This window comes from Esox lucius, chromosome 9 (genome assembly GCF_011004845.1).
Source record: "Esox lucius isolate fEsoLuc1 chromosome 9, fEsoLuc1.pri, whole genome shotgun sequence".
Taxonomy (NCBI): domain Eukaryota; kingdom Metazoa; phylum Chordata; class Actinopteri; order Esociformes; family Esocidae; genus Esox; species Esox lucius.
Genome location: NC_047577.1, coordinates 4,312,102 through 4,334,779, shown reverse-complemented (window position 1 = coordinate 4,334,779; position 22,678 = coordinate 4,312,102). Strand labels below are relative to the sequence as shown.

The window sequence follows — 22,678 nt, the reverse complement described above, 5'->3', positions numbered from 1 at the left end:
GCTGACGTAGCAGCGAGGACCGTGCTGCGTGCGCGATATTGTGTGTGTAGAGAGATCAGTGTGTGTGCTGGGAGTGGGAGAACGGAGAGAGAGACGGCTAAAGGAAAAAAAAGACCTAAGCGGAGAGGGGAAAAAAAACAAGAGAGCAAGCAGCTCTATTCGCCCAACGAATAGGACAAGGCCAGCCACGACTGGCTGGTCAGACGGAGTGGACTTTATTAAAAGATGTATTTTTTCCCCAGTCGTTTTATTTGATCCTGTAGGTTACTACCTACACACACTTCTTCCACGACCGTGCGGGCTTCCTGGGGAAAACAAGGCAAAGAAAACGGACACGTTGGGGATTTCAGTCGCCTGGCCGAGCTGTTGTTAGGCTAGTGGAGCTACTATTCTTTCTCATTGTAAAAAAAAAAAAAAAAAAAAAAACGGCTACATGGTTGTTCGATTCCTGACTGGTTCGCCCGTATTTCCCGTTGCTTTCATCTAAACAGCGTTGGGATACAGGCTGGAGTTGGGTATTTTGTCGAACGCAAGAGTTACATTTGGGGCAAGGTAGTCTGCTAATTGTTGCCATTTTCTCCCTCGCAGCGACCGCGGCTCCATTGGTTCTCCCTCCCCCTCTTTGTCGTTCGCCTAGCTGAGCATTTCAAAGGCAGTTCTACCTTTCCAGGCATTCTTTTTTCCTTATCGTGGCCTCCTCGCTTCTCGCCGTCTCAACTGTGGAACAAAAACCCACGACACGCGTTCGACTCGGAATATAAAACAGATCCGTCGAATCGTGGCCGTGTTATGCCAAAGAAAATAGTTTTTTATTTGTTTACATATACTGTGTAGGCCCCGATTGACCGTTTACTTGCTTTTTTTTACTTTGTAAATGTTTACAGCTTGCTTCTTCACACTGTTGTTCATTTGAACGGGCAATGCGTTTGTTGCATATATAGTTTCAATTTTGTAAATATCTTTGTTTCTACCTTTTTTTATTTGCAACTTCGAAACACTATTGAGTGTTAAGACAGGGAAATTCGTCTGTTAAAGGCAAGGAAACTACCTCTGAAGAAAGGATTCTACCTTTTCCCTCCTTCCTCGGACAACTGTCACTTTTTCCCTCCCTAGTTTTGTCGCAAAAACGGCGACATTTTTCTAAAAGGCATGGAGGACCAGGCCCGCATGATGTCGGGTCTCGTCGGGCTGTCCGGACTATCTCAGGCCGACGTGGGGGACCATGACGCGGTGCGGAAGCAGCACTCCCTCGGTCAGCCGCAGCAGGACATCGGGGATATCCTCCAGCAGATCATGGCCATCACGGACGAGAGTCTCGACGAGGCCCAGGCTAGGTAACATTTTTCTGGGGGAATAGGACCGGGTGCTGTTGGGGAGAGTAGGGCTTGGGCAGATGGTTTGAATCCATGGAGACTGAAGAATCCCGGGTGAATTACCACTTCTGTCCAGGATCGGGATATTATATTTTAAACCAAGACCCCCTCATGCATACCCATAATGTTCGTTATGTTGTGTAACGATAAAGCTGACCTAATCAGAAATAAAGATTGATAATTTATTTGTCCATGAAGTGGATAAGGGCGATATTGTTCTCGTGAAGAGAGGGCTCTGAATGACGACTTTCTGATATAACAAGTGATTTCAGATCAGGTACACACAGACACACAGAGACTATGTAACACACTAGTCCCAGCGCGGTGGTCGGTTAAACCAGTGGCCATTAATTCAAGCTGGTTAATTAATAGTCTCAAGTCGTTATGGTAGTTGTGTGTGTGTGTGTATTTCAGACAGACAGACCTCGTGTTTATGTTTGCAATACTTTACTGCTCCGTGACGTAACCTGGAGTTCCACGCTTTGGCCTTGTAATTTACACTCCATTCGCCTCGTTTCAAAACCTACATCTTGAGCACATTACATTTTCATCTGCCTGGTTTTCACACTCTGTTCATTCTCACTACCCTTCTGTAACCCACCTATCTCTTTCTGTTGTTATTCTATTCAGTTTTCTTTCCCTTCATCTATCCCTCTGTTCTACCCTCCGTATGTTTTACTCTCCCCCCCTTTGTATAAATACTCTTAACTTTGACGATCGCCCCACGGACTAATTAACTGGAATCAGTTTGCTGGGGCCGCCATGATTGATCGGTCATCACGTCATTAACGTGGAATAATGACAAAGGATCCTACCGCGACTGGAGAAGAGAAGAGGGGGTGCCCCCCCTCCCATTTGAAATGGAGATGGCCGTTTGAGGTCTGGTGTTGGGGGCGGGGGTGGTGTTTTAGTCAGCGGTTGGTGTGAGCTTGGTTATCGGCGTATTGGTGAGGGGAAACGTGGATCGAATTTCACACCGCTTGACCTCGGCGGCTGTAAATAGGCGGTTGATGGTGACCCTGGTGGCGTGAGGCCGCGAGCCGCCTGTTTCCATGTCGCTGCCCAGCGGGTGGCATTGCGAAAACATTTATATTAACATTCTCATTGCAGTTAATCTGTTACTTTAAGACCTGGCATTTCTAACTCACATTTGTCTAACGTGTTAAGAATTCTAGACTGCAATTAATAGTCTACTCGTTGGTTTATTCGTTTTTCTTGCAGACCATTACCACAAAGACTGGAATTTACAATGAATCTTTAGCTTAACAGGCCGAAATACTCCTTAGCATTACAAATATATGTACTAAACTAGGCCAAAGCAATCAACCAGTGGTGGTGTCTTGACTATGCATTAAACAGTTACCTTATACTTAGCTACCTAATGTACTATTCATTAATGACATGAGTGACACTATTAATCTATGGTGATGTTTTTTTTTTTGCTTTAATGTGTGTGGGGATGGTTTGTGTGTTGTGTGTTGTGATCATATATCGTCCTGAGATTTGTGATGTGATCTGTCTAATCTTTTCAGTTCTATTTCTTCACTTTCTATACCTCTCATCCATGTCCATCTTCTGATCTCTCTCTCCTCTCTTCTCCCTCTCCGCCTCATTTGCATTAGATGCTTCAGACTGTAGATTTCTCTCACCATCTCTGTTCAAGTTATGGCAGGGAAAAGGGGAAATGTCTGTTTTAGCTTGGAGCCCTGGAGTCAACTCTCTTTCTACGGGATAGAATGATAGATTTTTCAGGCTCTGGGATTTGAACCAGCGAACCTTTCAGTTACTGTCCAGAGACTCCAATGCTAGGCTTCCTCCCACCTCTAATGTCTATGTATGTAGGCCCCTCTCTCCCCTTATCCCTGAATCCTCACTGCGGTCTCTCCCTCTCGCTCTCTGTCCGTCTGTAGAGATGTAGACGTATGGATTATGTAGGTAGGCTGAGACCTCTAACTGGTCTTTCTTCATACTTTATATGTAAACACTTTCAGGGTGGCAAATCCGGTTATGGGATTGTCAGGGGTGTGTTAGTTTGTTTGTTACCGCATAGAGATACAAAATGTGAGAGAATGTACACGCATTTCCTGTGAACGATGTAAAATGACAGTTGAATGAGGTCTACAGCACGAAAGATGTAAAATGACAGTTGAGTCAGGTCTACAGCACGAAAGATGTAAAATGACAGTTTAGTCAGGTCTACAGCACGAAAGATGTAAAATGACAGTTGAGTCAGGTCTACAGCACGAAAGATGTAAAATGACAGTTGAGTCAGGTCTACAGCACGATAGATGTAAAATGACAGTTGAGTCAGGTCCACAGCACGAAAGATGTAAAATGACAGTTGAGTCAGGTCCACAGCACGAAAGATGTAAAATGACAGTTGAGTCAGGTCTACAGCACGAATGATGTAAAATGACAGTTGAGTGAGGTCTACAGCACGAAAGATGTAAAATGACAGTTGAGTCAGGTCTACAGCACGAAAGATGTAAAATGACAGTTGAGTCAGGTCTACAGCACAAAAGATTTAAAATGACAGTTGAGTCAGATCAACATGTGTAGATCTACAAGAAACTGGCTGCGGCTGCCCTCAGTTCAGGTCTCTCTGTTAGTCCCGTTCAGAAGTTTGAGCTGTTTGCCCATAACACAATATTTCAATTTCACATCTCAACAGTTATACAGGACTGTTTTAGCAGTACAAGAGACAAATAAGACGCCTTTCCGAAAACAAAAAAAGGATAGTCTCTTTCCAGATCTTTATTAGCCAGCTAACAGGGATGGTACCGACAGATCCAGTACCGACAGATCCGGTACCAGGCAGGCTAAGTCAGTATTGAGCACTGATAACCTATCAGCAACCAAAATCTGCACTTCACAATTACTTTCAATTCCATTAAAGCAGCTCTGCTTTATTGTCTGTTAATAGAACATTCTTACTGTCTGTGGCTTTTCCAAAATTAAGCTAGCCTCATCTTCTCTGGTTTTATTTAAATGAACTTCCCCCAGGCCTTAATAGACTATCGTCTGGTTAGGCTGTAATAGGACAAACAGGAAAATGTTTTGTAATTACACAGCACAGTGTGAAAAAAAATTGATTGGGAGTGTTAACTATCTTAATTTTGTTTTAACTCACTGTAACGGGCCAAACTGACACACACATGGTGATAGACTAATACACACCCACTATTGGGGAAAGACCATACACAGACACTGTTGGGGAAAGACCATACACACAAACTGTTGGGGAAAGACCATACACACAAACTGTTGGGGAAAGACCATACACTGACACTGTTGGGGAAAGACCATACACAGACACTGTTGGGGAAAGACCATACACACACACTGTTGGGGAAAGACCATACACTGACACTGTTGGGGAAAGACCATACACAGACACTGTTGGGGAAAGACCATACACACACACTGTTGGGGAAAGACCATACACAGACACTGTTGGGGAAAGACCATACACTGACACTGTTGGGGAAAGACCATACACACACACTGTTGGGGAAAGACCATACACTGACACTGTTGGGGAAAGACCATACACACACACTGTTGGGGAAAGACCATACACTGACACTGTTGGGGAAAGACCATACACACACACTGTTGGGGAAAGACCATACACAGACACTGACTTTAGAGAAACAACACTGTGAAAGATTATCACACTGACCCCTGATGCTTGCTTTTAATGTTCCCTCCACTTTTTCTGAGCTGAGTACATTTCAGGTTTTCTGAGCCAAAATGTGGTGTAAACGTGCTGAAAACGATGTGCATTTTCCTCTGCACACTTCCTGTATACAATGAGGCTGTACTGATGATGCCTGGTGATCCTGCTCTGCTGATGCTAGGTCACAGAGAGTCTTGAAGCCTCGCTTGACAGCCAGTTGATCATAACGTAGCCTTCCAGAAATACCAGCCTGTCACGAGCATCGCCCCACTAAAGCCACAGCAACACCTACTTCAAGGTCTCTGAGAGAGTGACGTAACCGATTGCAGCCGATGCTATCAGCGTCAACTGCTAACTGACTAGCCATTTCATATACGTTATGCACACCGCCCTTTGACCTTCTCCACAGCCACACCACCCACTGGGCGCAGGCCAACTGAGTGATCGATGTCACGACACCAATGTGACACCTTTGCTAAGGACGTCCCACATTGGACCTACGGTTAAATATAAATCACTTCGGAGGAAAAGGTGCAAACGGCTTTTACAGTGAAATGGCTTGTTCAGTGTAGGTATACGTTCCGTGAGCCCTTTTAAACTTGAGAATGTGTGTTCAGCCGCTGGTCCTTTTGGACGAGGTGAATTAACATGTTGTGGTTGGATGAAAGAAACCACTTGACAACACAAAGTGTATTATTATTCCCTTACCAGTTGTTATTGTTATTCTTGTTATTATTACTATTCTTGTTGTCGTTGTTATGGTTACTTTTATTATTGTTGTTATTATTGTTGTTGCTATGTTATTCTCTGAAGTAGTAGTAGTAGTAATAATAAGACAATGCGGCAGTTTTTCAGGTGCTTGTCCATTGGTTTCAGGTCAATTAAAGGAGATTTGAAAGAGACACTGGTGCACTACTCTTTTGGAGTACAACACATTTATCTCCCCTGTGGCTAACTAACTTACGTTTTAGTAAGTTAGCTGACAGCATACAGCACCACGGTCTCCGGAACCGGTGGAGTGTCTGGAGGCCTGGGGAGAAAGGGGAGAACCAGTGAGGAGTTAGTATAAACTAATTGGGGAAATAGTGAACGTCTAGACAAGTTCATTCGCATGTGTAACCTGTTTTTCCTTCTGTTTTGTCCTGGTTAAGTTACACGCCATCCCATGCCGCATAGAGGGAACCAGGAATGTTATTACCGTTGAACCAGGAATGTTATTACAGTGGAACCAGGAATGTTGTTACAGTGGAACCATGAATGTTATTACAGTGGAACCAGGAATGTTGTTACAGTGGAACCATGAATGTTATTACAGTGGAACCAGGAATGTTGTTACAGTGGAACCAGGAATGTTGTTACAGTGGAACCAGGAATGTTATTACAGTGGAACCAGGAATGTTATTACAATCTGTGACTACTGTGATGGACAGTCTGTGACTACTGTGATGGACAGTCTGTGACTACTGTGATGGACAGTCTGTGACTACTGTGATGGACAATCTGTGACTACTGTGATGGACAATCTGTGACTACTGTGATGGACAATCTGTGACTACTGTGATGGACAATCTGTGACTACTGTGATGGACAATCTGTGACTACTGTGATGGACAATATGCACACTGAGACTTGTGAAATGACAACTCGAGACAGGAGCTTTACCTTTGTGGTGAAAGACATCTGCGTGTGGCTGGGTGTGTGTGTTTAGCGGTGGCTATGGCTAGGTTTTGAAGGGTGTTTGGCTCAGTGTTACAGCTTTGTAATCAGGCCTGTCATGTAAGACGTCTCACAGAGTTGAAGAAAAACAATGGTCCTTGTTCGTCGTCACGTCAATAGGAATTTTGTGTGTGTTGAATGTGCCTTTTTAACCCAGCGCTAGCAGAGGGTGGACAGAGTTATGTGTCCTTGCTTTCATAGTATTAGTCCTATAGCTAATCAATCTCTCTCTCTCTGTCTCTCTCTGTCTCTCTCTCTCTCTGTCTCTCTCTCTCTGTCTCTCTCTCTCTCTCTGTAACAGGAAACATGCATTAAACTGCCACAGAATGAAGCCTGCCCTCTTCAGCGTGCTGTGTGAGATCAAAGAAAAGACAGGTGAGCCGGCCAATCAGCTCCCGACTTCCTCTGCAAATGGCCTATTACAATGTCTCTCTTCACCCTCGGTGGGCCAATCCCCTACCTGAGTTACAGTGGAGAGAGGATTTGAACATCAGCACGACAGAAATGCAATGCGATGAGCTTTTCCCCCATACAAAAGAGAATCACACCCGCTCTACGTTGTACATTTCTACACATCGCTCTACGTTGTACATTTCTACACATCGCTCTACGTCAGCTCCCCTTGCCATGTTGCTGTTGTACGCCGTCATGTGATTTCATCTTTACACCTATGACCATGCGGGTCTCGTCAAGCACTAGTACCCCTGGAGAAGGGTCACGGGTTTCCGTGAGGTAGATCGGTTGAGGGCCTGCCTGACCACTGCTCATCGGTCTGTCTTCTCAGCCTGCTCCATATCAGCAACAGCCATTAGACCTCGATGGGACTGACCCGGACGTGTGCGTGTGTGTGCGTGCGTGCGGGATACACAAACAGGACTACCGTACTTCCACATCATCTGACTCCCTCCATCTTCTCTGTCCTCTTAGCTTTTAATGTCACCTTCTTTCATTTACACCCCCCCCCCCCCCTCGCACTCTCGCTCTTTTCTTTTGATGGAATACATAATGAGAGGCATCCTGCGCTGGCTGCCATGGCGATATGTCAGTCACCCGGAGTTGCTAGCTTCCCATTGGCCAAGAGGGGCAAGGGGGAGGCCCCAGGCGGAGTGGGGGGGTTACGGTTGCCAAGGCAACTAGCTGTCTTATTTACCTAATGTCATTCACTTTGATTTTCACATTTACACTCTGAGAGAGGGCGAGGGAGGGAGGAGGGGGAGAGACGGAGGGAGGGAGGGAGGGAGGTCGGGGGGGTGTGGGGGAAGGATAGAGACAGGCAGGGAGGGGGTAGATGTGGCTAATGATGGTGTTAGTGGGGGTGTTGTCACGGTGTAGTCATTATCATCAGAAACACATGCTAGGCAGGTTCTAAATCTCTCCTCTGCCCCGCCCCCAACCCCTCCCCCCCGTCTCCATCTTCTTCTGTCAAACATTCTCTTACGTTCTCTTACCTACTTCACATGGTCCATCAGGGGGGATTATTATCTCCTCTTTACTCAGCCATCTCTTTGTCCCCTGTCAGTGTTGCTCTGCTGCGTCTGTCTCTCCCACCTTGTTCTCCTTCCTGTCCCAAGTTAGAACTGGGATCAAAATAACTTTCCCATAACAGAGACGCTGTTGTTCTCACTCTTTCTTTACTTCCCCTCCCTTGCTCCCCCTCTCTCTCCCCCTCTCTCACCCTCTCTCCAACTGTATCTGTTTTCCTGTCCTTTTCTCTCCATCCGTCTTTGTCCTCAGCCTGACCCTTTTGTCACACTATCCCTATTTCTCTCTATTTTTAATCGCCCCTCTTCCTCTCTAAATTTCTTTCACCCCCATATTTTCCTCTGCCTTTTTATCCTCCTCTTCCTCTCTTTTTCAGAGTTTTTCGGTCGCTAGAACAATCCCTCCCCTGGGCTTGTGTGATTCGGGGGAGAAAGAGGCAACTAGAAAGAGATTAATACAACGTGTCGAGAGAGAGAGAGAGAGAATTGGCGAAAGGAGGAGAAAAAAAGGAAAGGCATTTGGATTTAGAGAGAAAGAAACAAAGCGGAGCAGAGCGAGAGGAGGATTTGCGAATGGAAAGAGAGAGAGGGTGTGAGGAAGAAAAAGTATGAAAAAAAAAGGAAGAGAAAGCGACAGATTGATTGATGAGATGGAGAGAGAGGCTGTAATGACTGTGTCTATGGATTGGCAGACGGCTGATGCGCTCCAGACCCCTGGCCTTGTCAGCCTGGCCTCCTCCCCACCAGAACTCAGTCTCGCTGGGGGGACGCCCTCACCCGCTGCCCTGGCTTCGGCCTACACTGTGTGGGCCCTGGTGGTAGCTGGTAATCACAGTGGCATGGAGCTGGTTTCATAAGGAAAATAATACAGTGTAGCTGCTAACCATGTCGGCCTGTCTGGTACAGCCTGTGTATGTGAGAAGTAGAAGTGCGCCGTGTGTGTGAATGTGAGTGTCACACTGCATGGGGTGAGCTGTGTGTGTGTGTGTGTGTGTGTGTGTGTGTGGTTGTGGGCAGTCTGGGAGGCTGGCCCATAAACCAGACTAATTAAGGATTAATTAAAACTAATGGGACCTGGCTCCATCCTCCCCTCTCTCTCTCATTCCTTGTTTTCCTCTCTCTCCTCGCTCTTGTTTTTACACAGACTACTGGTTGATCTCTCTCTCTGCCTGTCTCTCTCTCGCTCTCTCTGCCTGTCTCTCTTTCTTACTTTCTCTCTTACTGTTTGTCTCTCTCTGCCTGTCTCTCTCTTTCTTACTTTCTCTCTTACTGTTTGTCTCTCTCTGCCTGTCTCTCTCTCTCTTTCTTACTTTCTCTCTTACTGTTTGTCTCTCTCTGCCTGTCTCTCTCTCTCTGCCTGTCTCTCTCTCTTACTGTCTCTTTCTCTCTCTCTCTTCCTGTCTCTCTGTCTGCCTCTCTCTCTTACTGTCTCTCTCTCTTACTGTCTCTCTGTCTGCCTCTCTGTCTGTCTCTCTCTCTTACTGTCTCTCTGTCTGCTTCTCTCTCTGCCTGCCTTTCTTCCTCCTTTAATATCAGTGTTTAATCATTATGAACCAAGTGATGGAATGATCTGACTGACAGACATGAGATGAGATAAAGGGGTGGAAAGAGGCGGGGCGGGTGGACAAGGGGGATTGTGTAAACTGTAATCTCAGTTAATTCTTCCCCTCTCCTTCCGCTCTCCCAAGAAACATGGGGAATCCTCTTTACGCTCTGTTAAGTGGAGCCATGTGAGACACACACACACACACACTGCATGCACACAAACACACATTCACAAAACACACATTCAAAAAACACACACACAGAGATGAAGCATGTGCGCACACATTCATTTTAGTGCACGTGTGAGACTGCGCACGCGTGAAACGAGACAGCTCTGACCGATCAGTCATTGGTGCGTGTGGTGAGGTCCGTGTTGTGTGGTGCGGTCCAGTCTGTGTGGTGCGGTCCGTGTGGTGCGGTCCGTGTGGTGCGGTCCGTGTGGTGCGGTCTGTGTGGTGCGGTCCGTGTGGTGAGGTTTATGTTGTGTTGTGTGGTGCGTGTGGTGAGGTCCATATTGTGTGGTGCGGTCCAGGCTTTGCGGCGGTCCGTGTGGTGCGGTCCGTGTTGCGTGGTCCATGTGTGGTCCGTGTAGGGCTGCACGATTTGGATAAAATACAGAATCGTGATTTCTTTGACAAATTTTTACAATTACATTTATGATTTGCAATTTTCAAACATGGATGTAAACAGCATAGATAATCTCACTTATCAATAGAGGTAATCGCCTACATGAAATCAAGTTGAAGTTCAGTGTTTTCTATTTTACACTTATTACCAATTTGAAGGTGCGGCCTGTATCAAGCTATTCGTTTGAACTGCTCATTTAGTGCAGTGGCGTCTGCAGTGTTAACTGTATCTGTGTCGTTGCCATAGCTGGTTAGGCAGAATTTCTCAACCCTTGAGGTAGCGACAGTGAAGCTGAGCATTTTAATAAACATGCTGTTGTGTATGTGGGACAATATCTTGGTGCCACTCGCTAACTTGAAGCCGGCGTCTTGGCTAGCAGTCGCAGTGTTAACTCAAACCAACACTGAAGAACCATTAAGTATTTAAAACAATTAGTCAACTTATTTAAGTAATCTACAAAAGTACCTACAGCACCCGCAAGAAAAAACTGTTACAGACGTACGATGCATGCCAGCTGCCTCGCGTGAAGCTCTCTTCATTCACCTTTCCTGGAGCAAAAAATCCTGTAAGTTGGTGATTTGGAAATCGCAAATTCAATTATATTTCAATTAATTGTGTGGCCCTAGGGACTGTGTGGTGTGGTCCGGTCTGTGTTTTGGCACAAGCGAACTTGAAGGCAACTTTTAATTTTTGTTTTTTAACACTTTAAAGACCCAGTGCGGTCAAAACGAGGTTGACGACCCTGTTGTTCGGGCTACATTTCAAATCTAGTCCTACTATCGTCACCGCCCCCCATCAGGCCACCCCCCCCCACCCCCCCCAAACATACCTCATCCCCAGGTCGTTGCTGCAAAAGACAATGTGCTCTCTGTCGGCGCATCTGAAAAAATAAGAACCGCTCAACAATAATATGTAAATATGTCCTTGGGTGTCCCTGGATGAGTGAGCGGATGGCGCTGACATCATCCGTGTGACGAGGGGACACCTGTTCCTACGAGAAAGATACAATAACTAGTTGCATAAAAACATACACCTTTAGGTATGTAGTTTTAGGTATTTATTTTAGATATTTATTATTTAGTTATTTTTACTCAATTATGTTTTGTTTTGTTGCCAGTTGCTGAAAAGGTCGACGTTTTGTTTAATTCCAGTGTGGGAGGGGCCACGCATTAGTAGTGAGTGTGTGTGTGTGTGTGTGTGTCGTAGACTGTGGCCGGTTGCCAGATGTGAATGCTGTCATATTCCTCGTTGTGCGATTATAAATGTGAGCTGATCCCGGGAACTACGCTGTAATTGCCACCTAATTTGCATAACTGTGCAAATTAATGACCTCTCAAATGAGCGTTCATTTTTCACAGGGTCTTTAGTAGCTCCTTAAGAGCCGCCTTAATTAATGTGTGTGTGTGTGTGTGTGTGTGTGTGTTTGGCAGTAGGGAGATGCCAAGGAAAGCTGGCACTGCTTACATGGCAACCGCCACACAAGCCCTCCGCTACCCTATGCTACTCTCTCTCTCTCATCCCTCCATCCCCCTCTCTCCCATCCCACTAGCACTGCTCTCTTCAAACCTCTCTCTCTCTCTCTCATCCCTCCATCCCCCTCTCTCCTGTCCCACTAGCCCTGCTCTCTTCCAACCTCTCTCTCTCTCTCTCTCTCATCCCTCCATCCCCCTCTCTCCCATCCCACTAGCCCTGCTCTCTTCCAACCTCTCTCTCTCTCTCTCATCCCTCCATCCCCCTCTCTCCCGTCCCACTAGCCCTGCTCTCTTCCAACCTCTCTCTCTCTCTCTCTCTCTCTCTCTCATCCCTCCATCCCTCTGTCTCTCTCTGATTAGGAGGTGTGCGTGTCAGTCTTCAGTAAACACACTAACAGACGCTACTTAAACCTGATCTACTTACAACCAAGGACACACACACACACACTTTGAAGAAGGCCGTACTGTAGTTACGTGTCTCATGTCATCCTGTGTTGGGCCCATTCTCCCTTAACCATTAACCTTATTAGCCTGGTTCCCAGAAACACTTCTTCCTGGACATGTTTAGGACATTTTCTTGTATTACGCCATCAGACAGACATTTATGTAATCTGGCACATTTAGACACCTAAGGCATATTACGCCATCAGACAGACATATTTAAATACTCTGACATTTATACAACTGTCCTGTATTACGCCATCAGGTAGACATATTTAAATACTCTGACATTTATACAACTATCCTGTATTATGCCATCAGACATATACAACTATCCTGTATTACGCCATCAGATAGACATAAATAAATACTCTGACATTTATACAACTATCCTGTATTACGAAATCAGACAGACATTTAAGTAATCTGACTTATTAAGACAACTGACCTGTATTACACCATCACACTGAAATATTTATATTACCTGACACATTTATCTATTTTACATAATCTATCAGACATATTTTTCTGAGACATACTGTTAAACACATTTAAATTGCCAATCAGCACTTTAGGTCATTGTAAGACACATTCAGACCTCCAGTGAACTTGTTAATGTATATTCTCTCACATTTAAACAGCTGACCAGCGCACTCAGTGCAAATCAGGGGTTTTCAAAGGTAGAGTCTCATTGTTTGGTACCAGGCTTTCCTTAATTTGAGGGTTGAAGGAAAAGGTATTTAACTAAGTGTGAATGTTTAGAACAAGGTTTTTAAATTGTGTGTAATGTCTGCTTAGAATTTTGATTTGCTTGTTATTTTTGTTGTCACAGTTATTATTATTTTCCAGTTACTTTGGCAGTTAGAACAGAGGTTTCCATAACAATAAGGCCTTTATATTGAAATGAATGAGGATGCTCGTCCTAATAAAATACTAACTAGGCCTGGTAGAACAGAGACCGGTCTCTAGGCCTGGTAGAACAGAGACCGGTCTCTAGGCCTGGTAGAACAGAGACCGGTCACTAGGCCTGGTAGAACAGAGACCGGTCACTAGGCCTGGTAGAACAGAGACCGGTCTCTAGGCCTGGTAGAACAGAGACCGGTCTCTAGGCCTGGTAGAACAGAGACCGGTCTCTAGGCCTGGTAGAACAGAGACCGGTCACTAGGCCTGGTAGAACAGAGACCGGTCACTAGGCCTGGTAGAACAGAGACCGGTCTCTAGGCCTGGTAGAATTGGAGGATGAGATGACACCTACCGGGATAACTGAAGGAAGAGTGCCCTCTCCTGGTCATTACTGGAACAACTGAATACTGTTCTCCCACTGTCTGTCTGTCTGTCAATCTCTGTCTGTCTCTCACACTGTCTGTCTGTCACTCTGTGTCTCACTCTCTGCCTGTCTCTCACTCTGTTTATCTCATCTTGGTTCAGAAGGTTCTTTATTGTCATGAATGGATTGTTTCCACCATTGCCAAAGCAAGCTTTCATATGTGGGTGGGGTTGCCTGTCTTTTATAAGGACAGGGTTTATGTTGGTGGTGTTGCCTGTCTTTTATAAGGACAGGGTTTATGTTGGTGGTGTTGCCTGTCTTTTATAAGGACAGGCTTTATGTGGGTGGTGTTGCCTGTCTTTTATAAGGACAGGGTTTATGTTGGTGGTGTTGCCTGTCTTTTATAAGGACAGGCTTTGTGTGGGTGGTGTTGCCTGTCTTTTATAAGGACAGGGTTTATGTGGGTGGTGTTGCCTGTCTTTTATAAGGACAGAGTATGACACAATTAGCTGTGAGATCTACTATCTCTGTTTTCGCCCTAAGAAAATACACACTTTGGACTAAGCAGATCTGGACATTCTTTTTTAATAGTTTTCATTTTTTTCATTTAATTGTGTTCATTTTCAGCTTTTCCTGACCTACAGTGTTTACAGTGTTTCTTCTCTGACCATTTGTGTGATTTAGTTTTTATGACATCTTGTCTCTATAGCCAGGCTATGGTCACTGAGTCTGTGCACTGTTGTTGTCTTAGCAAGCTGTTGTGCTGTTTCCATTTCTATATTCAGAATTTAGTAACACTCAAGTTTGTGATTCTTTCTGTCTTTATTTCTCTTCTGTCTTATTCAGTCAGTCAGTAATCCGCGTGTCTCCTCTCCAGTCCTCAGTATTCGCGGGATCCAGGACGAGGACCCCCCGGATCCTCAGATCATGCGACTGGACAACATGCTGCTGGCAGAGGGCGTGTCTGGCCCGGAGAAGGGTGGGGCCTCGGCGGCAGCGGCTGCGGCTGCGGCGGCTGCAGGCGGGTCCCCGAACGACGGCAGCATAGAGCATTCAGACTACCGGGCCAAGCTGGCCCAGATCAGACAGATCTACCACTCCGAGCTGGAGAAGTACGAGCAGGTAGGCGGGAACCGGGAGCGCGCGCGGGGCGCGCACGCACGCACGCATAATTGTGCGCACATGTAGTGGGTCAACACGCGCATACAGAGGGGTGTCTTCTCTCCGTACAGGCGTGCAGTGAGTTCACCAACCACGTGATGAACCTGCTGCGGGAGCAGAGCCGCACGCGGCCCATCTCTCCCAAGGAGATCGAGCGCATGGTGGGCATCATCCACCGCAAGTTCAGCTCCATCCAGATGCAGCTGAAGCAGAGCACCTGCGAGGCCGTCATGATCCTCCGATCCAGGTTCCTGGACGCCAGGTGAGACCGGGTGGGGGTGGGGCTGGGGGGGGGCACGCGACACTTTCACACGGGGTTCCTCTGTGTCTGTGTGCATGTTATCACCCGCCCCAGCGTATCACTAACTCACCCCTTTCTCCTCTGGTCAGACGGAAGAGGCGTAACTTCAACAAGCAGGCGACGGAGGTGCTGAATGAGTACTTCTACTCCCACCTGTCTAACCCATACCCCAGCGAGGAGGCCAAGGAGGAGCTGGCCAAGAAGTGTGCCATCACCGTCTCTCAGGTCAGAGGTCAAACTGGGGTCAAACGCGGTTCACAATGGGGTCACGATGAGTTAAGGCCTTGGACACCCTCCAAGAATATGGATTCTATCCACATAATAGTATTTAATAAAATATAACGGTATTTTGGTTATTTGGGTGTTTTTAAGGGAGTTTGTCCGTTCCCATAAAAAGGCCACGGTTTGACTCCCCCCTCCTCCCTCCCAGGTGTCTAACTGGTTTGACTCCCTCCCCCTCCTCCCTCCCAGGTGTCTAACTGGTTTGACTCCCTCCTCCTCCCTCCCAGGTGTCTAACTGGTTTGACTCCCTCCTCCTCCCAGGTGTCTAACTGGTTTGACTCCCCCTCCTCCCTCCCAGGTGTCTAACTGGTTTGACTCCCTCCTCCTCCCTCCCAGGTGTCTAACTGGTTTGACTCCTCCTCCTCCCTCCCAGGTGTCTAACTGGTTTGACTCCCTCCTCCTCCCTCCCAGGTGTCTAACTGGTTTGACTCCCTCCTCCTCCCTCCCAGGTGTCTAACTGGTTTGACTCCCTCCTCCTCCCTCCCAGGTGTCTAACTGGTTTGACTCCCCTCCTCCTCCCTCCCAGGTGTCTAACTGGTTTGACTCCCTCCTCCTCCCTCCCAGGTGTCTAACTGGTTTGACTCCCTCCTCCTCCCTCCCAGGTGTCTAACTGGTTTGACTCCCTCCTCCTCCCTCCCAGGTGTCTAACTGGTTTGACTCCCTCCTCCTCCCTCCCAGGTGTCTAACTGGTTTGACTCCCTCCTCCTCCCTCCCAGGTGTCTAACTGGTTGGTAACAAGCGGATCAGGTACAAGAAGAACATTGGGAAGTTCCAGGAAGAGGCCCAACCTGTACGCAGTGAAAACAGCTGTGGACGCGGCCAGTGTCTCCTCACAGGCCAGCCAGGCAAACTCCCCCGCCACGCCAAACTCGGGTACACACACCGCCCCCAACTCACACACTCACTTTGACACCACACACACAGATGTCACGCACACACACCGCCCCCAACTCACACACTCACTTTGACACCACACACACAGATGTCACGCACACACACCGCCACCAACTCACACACTCACTTTGACACCACACACACAGATGTCACGGACATACGCGGGCACAAACTCACAGTGGATGACACACAAACGCTCATATAAAAAACGGTCTTCTTCTTCGCACTTCGCACATAACGTTTTTACTTTACGAATCTTAATGCTAGCCTGCCCCTTTATCCCTGACCTACCAAGCACTGGCCCCCTTGACATGACATCGTCCCTCCCGATTGGCCGGTCATTACACTCTGCAGGCTAGTTAGGGTTGTAGTCAGCCCAACGCAAGGCCACACCCACTTCTATTTGCTACAGAACCAATGGGGAATTGTTATGTCCACAGCCCTTCGCAGGTTTTCCTCCCCAGAATCCCCTGGGAAACCCTGTATGTTGATTTAAAATCCCCTGGAGAAACCCTGTGTGGGTGGGTTTAGAATCCCCTGAGAAACCCTGTGGGTGGGGTTTAGAATCCCCTGAGAAACCCTGTGGGTGGGGTTTAGAATCCCCTGAGAAAACCCTGTGGGGTGGGTTTAGAATCCCCTGAGAAACCCTGTGGGTGGGGTTTAGAATTCCCCTGAGAAAACCCTGTGGGTGTGGTTTTAGAATCCCCTGAGAAAACCCTGTGGGTGGGTTTTAGAATCCCCTGAGAAACCCTGTGGGTGGGGTTTAGAATCCCCTGAGAACCCCTGTGGGGATAGGTTCACCCTCCCAAAACCCAGTGAGTCCCACCCACCCCGCTGGATGTTGCCTCAGTCCTCATTCCACCCGCCCGCACCAGGACTGCGTTTTACACTGGCAGACCCATTCTGACCTTTGAACCCGGCGACCCCTGCTGTTCCTCCAGGTGGATACCCAGCGCCGTGCTACACCCCTGACGGGAGGTTATGAGGAGCAACCTGGAGGAACTCTGCCCCCCCCATTGTCTCCATGTGAGTCTGTTATTCAGGGGGGTTTCCTACTAGAATTCTATTTTTGGATGGAGTTGGTCACGACGCCTTTTACCCAAATCACGGTACGGTACAGTACCCGCCCCCCCCCCACCCAGACCTTGGTGAAGTCTTGGTCTCCTCTCTCACTCCCTCCCCCATTGTGTCTTTTACAGGTTAACAGTGGAAGGCAGGACGGCCCGGACCCCCACCCTCCCACCAAGGCACAGAGCAGTGTACACTCAGACACTTCAGACTGAGAAGTGCCCCCCTCCACCCATAATCACCCACCTGGATATCCCCTGTACCCCTCCACCCATAATCACCCACCTGGATATCCCCTGTACCCCTCCACCTGCCCAGCTTCACCCATAATCACCCACCTGGATATCCCCTGTACCCTCCACCCATAATCACCCACCTGGATATCCCCTGTACCCCTCCAACCCATAATCACCCACCTGGATATCCCCTGTACCCCTCCACCTGCCCAGCTTCACCCATTAATCACCCACCTGGATATCCCCTGTACCCCTCCACCCATAATCACCCACCTGGATATCCCCTGTACCCCTCCACCCATAATCACCCACCTGGATATCCCCTGTACCCCTCCACCCATAATCACCCACCTGGATATCCCCTGTACCCCTCCACCTGCCCAGCTTCACCCATAATCACCCACCTGGATAACCCCTGTACCCCTCCACCCATAATCACCCACCTGGATATCCCCTGTACCCTCCACCCATAATCACCCACCTGGATATCCCCTGTACCCCTCCACCTGCCCGGCTTTACTATAATCACCCAGCTGGATATCCCTGTACCCCTCCACCCATAATCACCCACCTGGATATCCCCTGTACACCTCCAACTGCCCCCCCTCCACCCATAATCACCCACCTGGATATCCCCTGCCCCCCTTCCCTTAAAACTAAATCCAGTCCTTAATAAGTCCCCACCCACCTCACATACGTTCAGTTGGACCTCAAACTGAGTAATCTGCTTCCCTCCCTCATCTATCCCTTCTCCTAACCGCCTACCACCCTCTAGAGCCTCCATGACATCATCCACTATCCTACTACCACAAAGCCCTTCATTACATCATCCACTATCCTAAACTCCCCAGCAACCCTCCATGACATCATCCACTATCCTAACTCCCCAGCAACCCTCCATGACATCATCCACTATCCTAACTACCCAGCAACCCTCCATGGCATCATCCACTATCCTAACTCCCCAGCAAACCTTCATGGCATTCTCACCTATCCTACCACCCCAACACCTTCCTGACGTCATCCTCTAACCTACGACCCCAATGCCCTCCGTGAACGTAATCCCTTCTCTCTTACGACCCCGACACCTTGACTTCAATCCCTGACCTACGGACCCCAAACACATCAATCCCTTCCCATCTCTCCTCCCCTCTCCCCCGTTCACACGTTGTCTGACATCACAGTCTCTTTTTCTTTCTTTTTATATTCACTCCTTTATTTTGTCTCTCGTTTTGTAAAAAAGATAATTTAGTCACAAATGTAGAGAGGTTTTTTCTAATACTGTTTCACAAAGACGCACCAGCCGAGTGTGTTGGAGCCCCGACGTGGACTCATCATGTTACTCAAAAAGAAGAACGAAATAAAAATGTATAACAAAAAAGTAATAAAAAAACAGAATATGTTACTTGTCTTCCATGCATGTAGTTCTTTTTAGGTGTTTAGCAATGATTGTATTTTTTCGTTTTGTTTTTTGACTTTTTAAAAAAAAAGTTGCTACAGAGGAAAAATGTATACAACAAAAACTTCTAAATGGCAGAAAATAACCAAAAATGAATAAACACATTGTATGTCAATTATTAAGCTCAGTCTCTTGTTTCACTTTAATTCGAAATGTTGATGATCAGAATTGACAGTCCTGTGACCCAGCCACGCCCACCTCTGGCTAGACCCCAGTCACGCCCACCAGCCACGCTCGACCCCAGCCACGCCCACCGCGGGCTCTACCCCAGCCACGCCCACCGCTGGCTCCACCCCTGCCACGCCCACCGCTGGCTCCACCCCCACCACGCTACAGAAACGAAGTGTTCCATTTCCAGTATTTTAAAGTTGAATGATTTGAGCGGACCATGTCATCTTCGGACCGGGTAATCTAAGGACCATGTCATTTTAGGTTGGCTGCTCGACTTGAGGACGTGTTGGCCTCCTTTACTGCTGTAATCCTAATGAGCTTCGCCCCTCTGGTCTTTCTTTCAGACCTGTTACTAAGTCTTCGCCCCTCTGGTCTTTCTTTTAGATGTGTTACCAAGTCTTCGCCCCTCTGGTCTTTCTTTTAGATGTGTTACCAACTCTTCGCCTCTCTGGTCTTTCTTTTAGACCTGTTACCAAGTCTTCGCCCCTCTGGTCTTTCTTTTAGACGTGTTACCAAGTCTTCGCCCCTCTGGTCTTTCTTTTAGACGTGTTACCAAGTGAGGTGGATGCATTATCTCGGCAAAGGAGAAGAGCTCACTAACACAGATTTCGACAGATTTGTGAACAATATTAGAGAGAAATAGGCCTTTTGTGTACATAGAAAAAAAGTCTTAGATCTTTGAGTTCAGCCAATGACAAATGGGGCAAAAACGAATCCCTGGTGCAACCACACCTGCTGCACCCCCGATAGTTACACTAGTGGTTGTATTGTTTCAATTACAAATTTTGCATTAGCTAGCACAGCCAGTCAAGTAACTGGTGATTGCTAACATTAGCTAGCCACTTCAATTTGCTGGACTTCTCAATAAACTAGCTAGCTTGTTATGGTTATACTGCATCTCGACATTCATGTTGAAGAGTTTGAGGAAAGGTTTACCTGTTAAGTAGGTGCCTTCTATAGAAAGTATACTATGCTCAACTATTTTGTTTTCTGCAGTGAAATCTTTTTATTACATGTTAACAATACGCATCATCCTCACATCATGTGATCATTTAGCAGGATTAACTCATGTTTCAAATGTACATAAATCTGTTATTTAATAAATCATTGTCACCAAAATAAAAGGTTCCTTTATAATTGCTTAAACCAAGATAGTCAAAATGCTAAGACATCATGAAATGTGTACTCTTACAATGTAATAGAAGCATACTAGAAAACAAATTGCTATTATTGTCTAAATAGCCTACCATGGCTGTCAAAAAGTCATTGCACACACTGTCCTTTCAATAAAACATTTATTCATACATTTCTGATTACTGAAGCTACCTTTTTACAGCAAACAGAAGGTGAAATCGCTTGCACAGCAAAAACAGAAATACAACAACAAAATGTATATTATGTACATCAGACTTTGTAAAATAAATAAGATGCTGCAACTTAATCAACCTCATGGGTCATCTAATCTCCCCCCTGTCTGACCACAACATTTCCTCCAGACCACACCAGACATCCTCCCTTGCAATGCAACGTGGGAAAACGGTTTTGGCATGACACACTGTAACACCCTTTCCTCTCACCCCCCTCATCACATCCCTGCACCTCTAACTGTATCTCCCCCTCCAATATCACCTGTATCTCCCCCTCCAATATCACCTGTATCTCATCCCTCCATTATCAATTGCATCACTGAGAAATCCAATTGTTTTTGGAACAATACACGCCCATTTTGATTTGATGCCAGCAACACGTTTAAAAAAAGATGGGCTAAAGAGCAGAGGGACCCTCTGGCTTGTTATCAGCACACAGTGCAAAAGCCAGCATCTGTGATGGTATGCGGGTGTAATGGTTGCGGGACACTCCTCATGACAAGAGATGAGCACGGAACCAGTTGCAAGAGTTGAAATCAAATGAATGAATTAATGAAAAAGGGAACTTAAGTACACGGGCAAAATCCGGCCTAGGAAACAAAGGTGTGCAATCTTGGCACTTGTAAAAACAAACAAATGGAAACAGAGCAATAGCCTCTTAATAAAAGAATGTTGAGGACGGAACTCAAACGAAATAACGGAATAACGGAAAAGGAAGCCCTACGCATACCCTTGATTAAACCCTGATTAGTGACCGGCGTGAGGGATAACCAGACGTTAAGTGAAGGGTGCGTTTGATTCGTGTGCCCAATATTCCGGGGGCGTTGAACGCCGGTGCCCGGAAGGAGGTGGTGGCAGCAACCAGTGAAGTTGACTGCCACGATGGACCCGAACGGGGGGGTGCATTAGTGCACGTGGCCTTGGTGATGTGCACATCTGTGAAGGCACCATTAATGCTGACCAATACAGGTTTTGGAGCAACATATGGCGCCATCCAGACAACGTCTTTTTCAGAGAAAGCTTTGCTTATTTTCAGTAAGACAATGCCAAACCACATTCTGCACGTATTACAACAGCATTGCTCCATAGTAAAAGAGTCTGGCAGCTAAACTGGCCTGCATGCAGTCCCGTTATGTCACCCATTGAAAGCATTTGGCGCATTATGAAATGAAAGAAATACAACAAAGGAGACCCCGAACTGTTGAGCAACTGGAATCTTTTATCAAGCAATATTGGGAAAACATATCACTTTAAAAATTACAGAAATAGTTTTCCTCAATTTCCAAATGCTTACATCGTCTCAGTTCCAAGGTCTTACGCTGCTGTACGATTGTGCTGGGGGATTGGGTCAGTTCTCCTTCCCCACTAAGTTCTCCTTCTCCACTATAAATCATTGTTGATATGAGGAATGTATTTTCTGAATTTTCCCCATCTCCTCTCCTTTTTAAACTTTAGGGAGGACATGAGGTCCTGGTCCACACCTGCGGAGTACCTGGTTTGGGGGGCCCGTTGCTGTCCCTGTCCTTGTCCATCTGGTCATACTTCTGACCTAGTCCAAATTAATTAGACTCTGGATTTAGCCCAGATAAATGTATTAATTATTCCAATTGGACTCTTAATATCTCACTCGGCACAGCCAGAAGAGGACTGGTCACCCCTCTGAGCCTGGGTCCTCCCTAGGTTTCTTCCAAAAATTCGGCCTTCTTAGGGAGTTTTTCCTAGCCACTGAAATTCAACACTACTGTTGTTTGCTCCTTGGGGTTTAAGGCCGGATGTCTCTGTAAAAGCACTTTGTGACAACTGCTGTTGTAAAAAGGGCTTTATAAATAAATTTGATTGACTAAACGTAGCAATTAATGGATTTGCAATTACAGAGCTAGGATTTATATTTAATCAGAAGGTCAGGTGGCAGGCTAGGCAGCGAATTTAGTTGTTTTTTCATGACTTCGCTTAATTTACTATTGGTTTAACTATGTGAAGACATACATTAAATAGTAAATATAAATAAAAAGCAATATCTTTATTTACTAACGTAAGCAGATTTATTTTGCAAGTACCGTCTCACATTCCTCGCCGGCCTCAACGATTCGATCCGTGTACAATTCGTGATATGGTCATTCCACGGTAAACAGGGTGAC

The 22,678-nt window shown here is 46.6% G+C and overlaps 1 pseudogene; it reads left to right on the top strand.

Moving 5' to 3' along the window:
• On the top strand, positions 1–17,661 carry LOC117594934 (annotated as a pseudogene).
• The last annotated feature ends 5,017 nt before the right edge of the window (positions 17,662–22,678 follow it).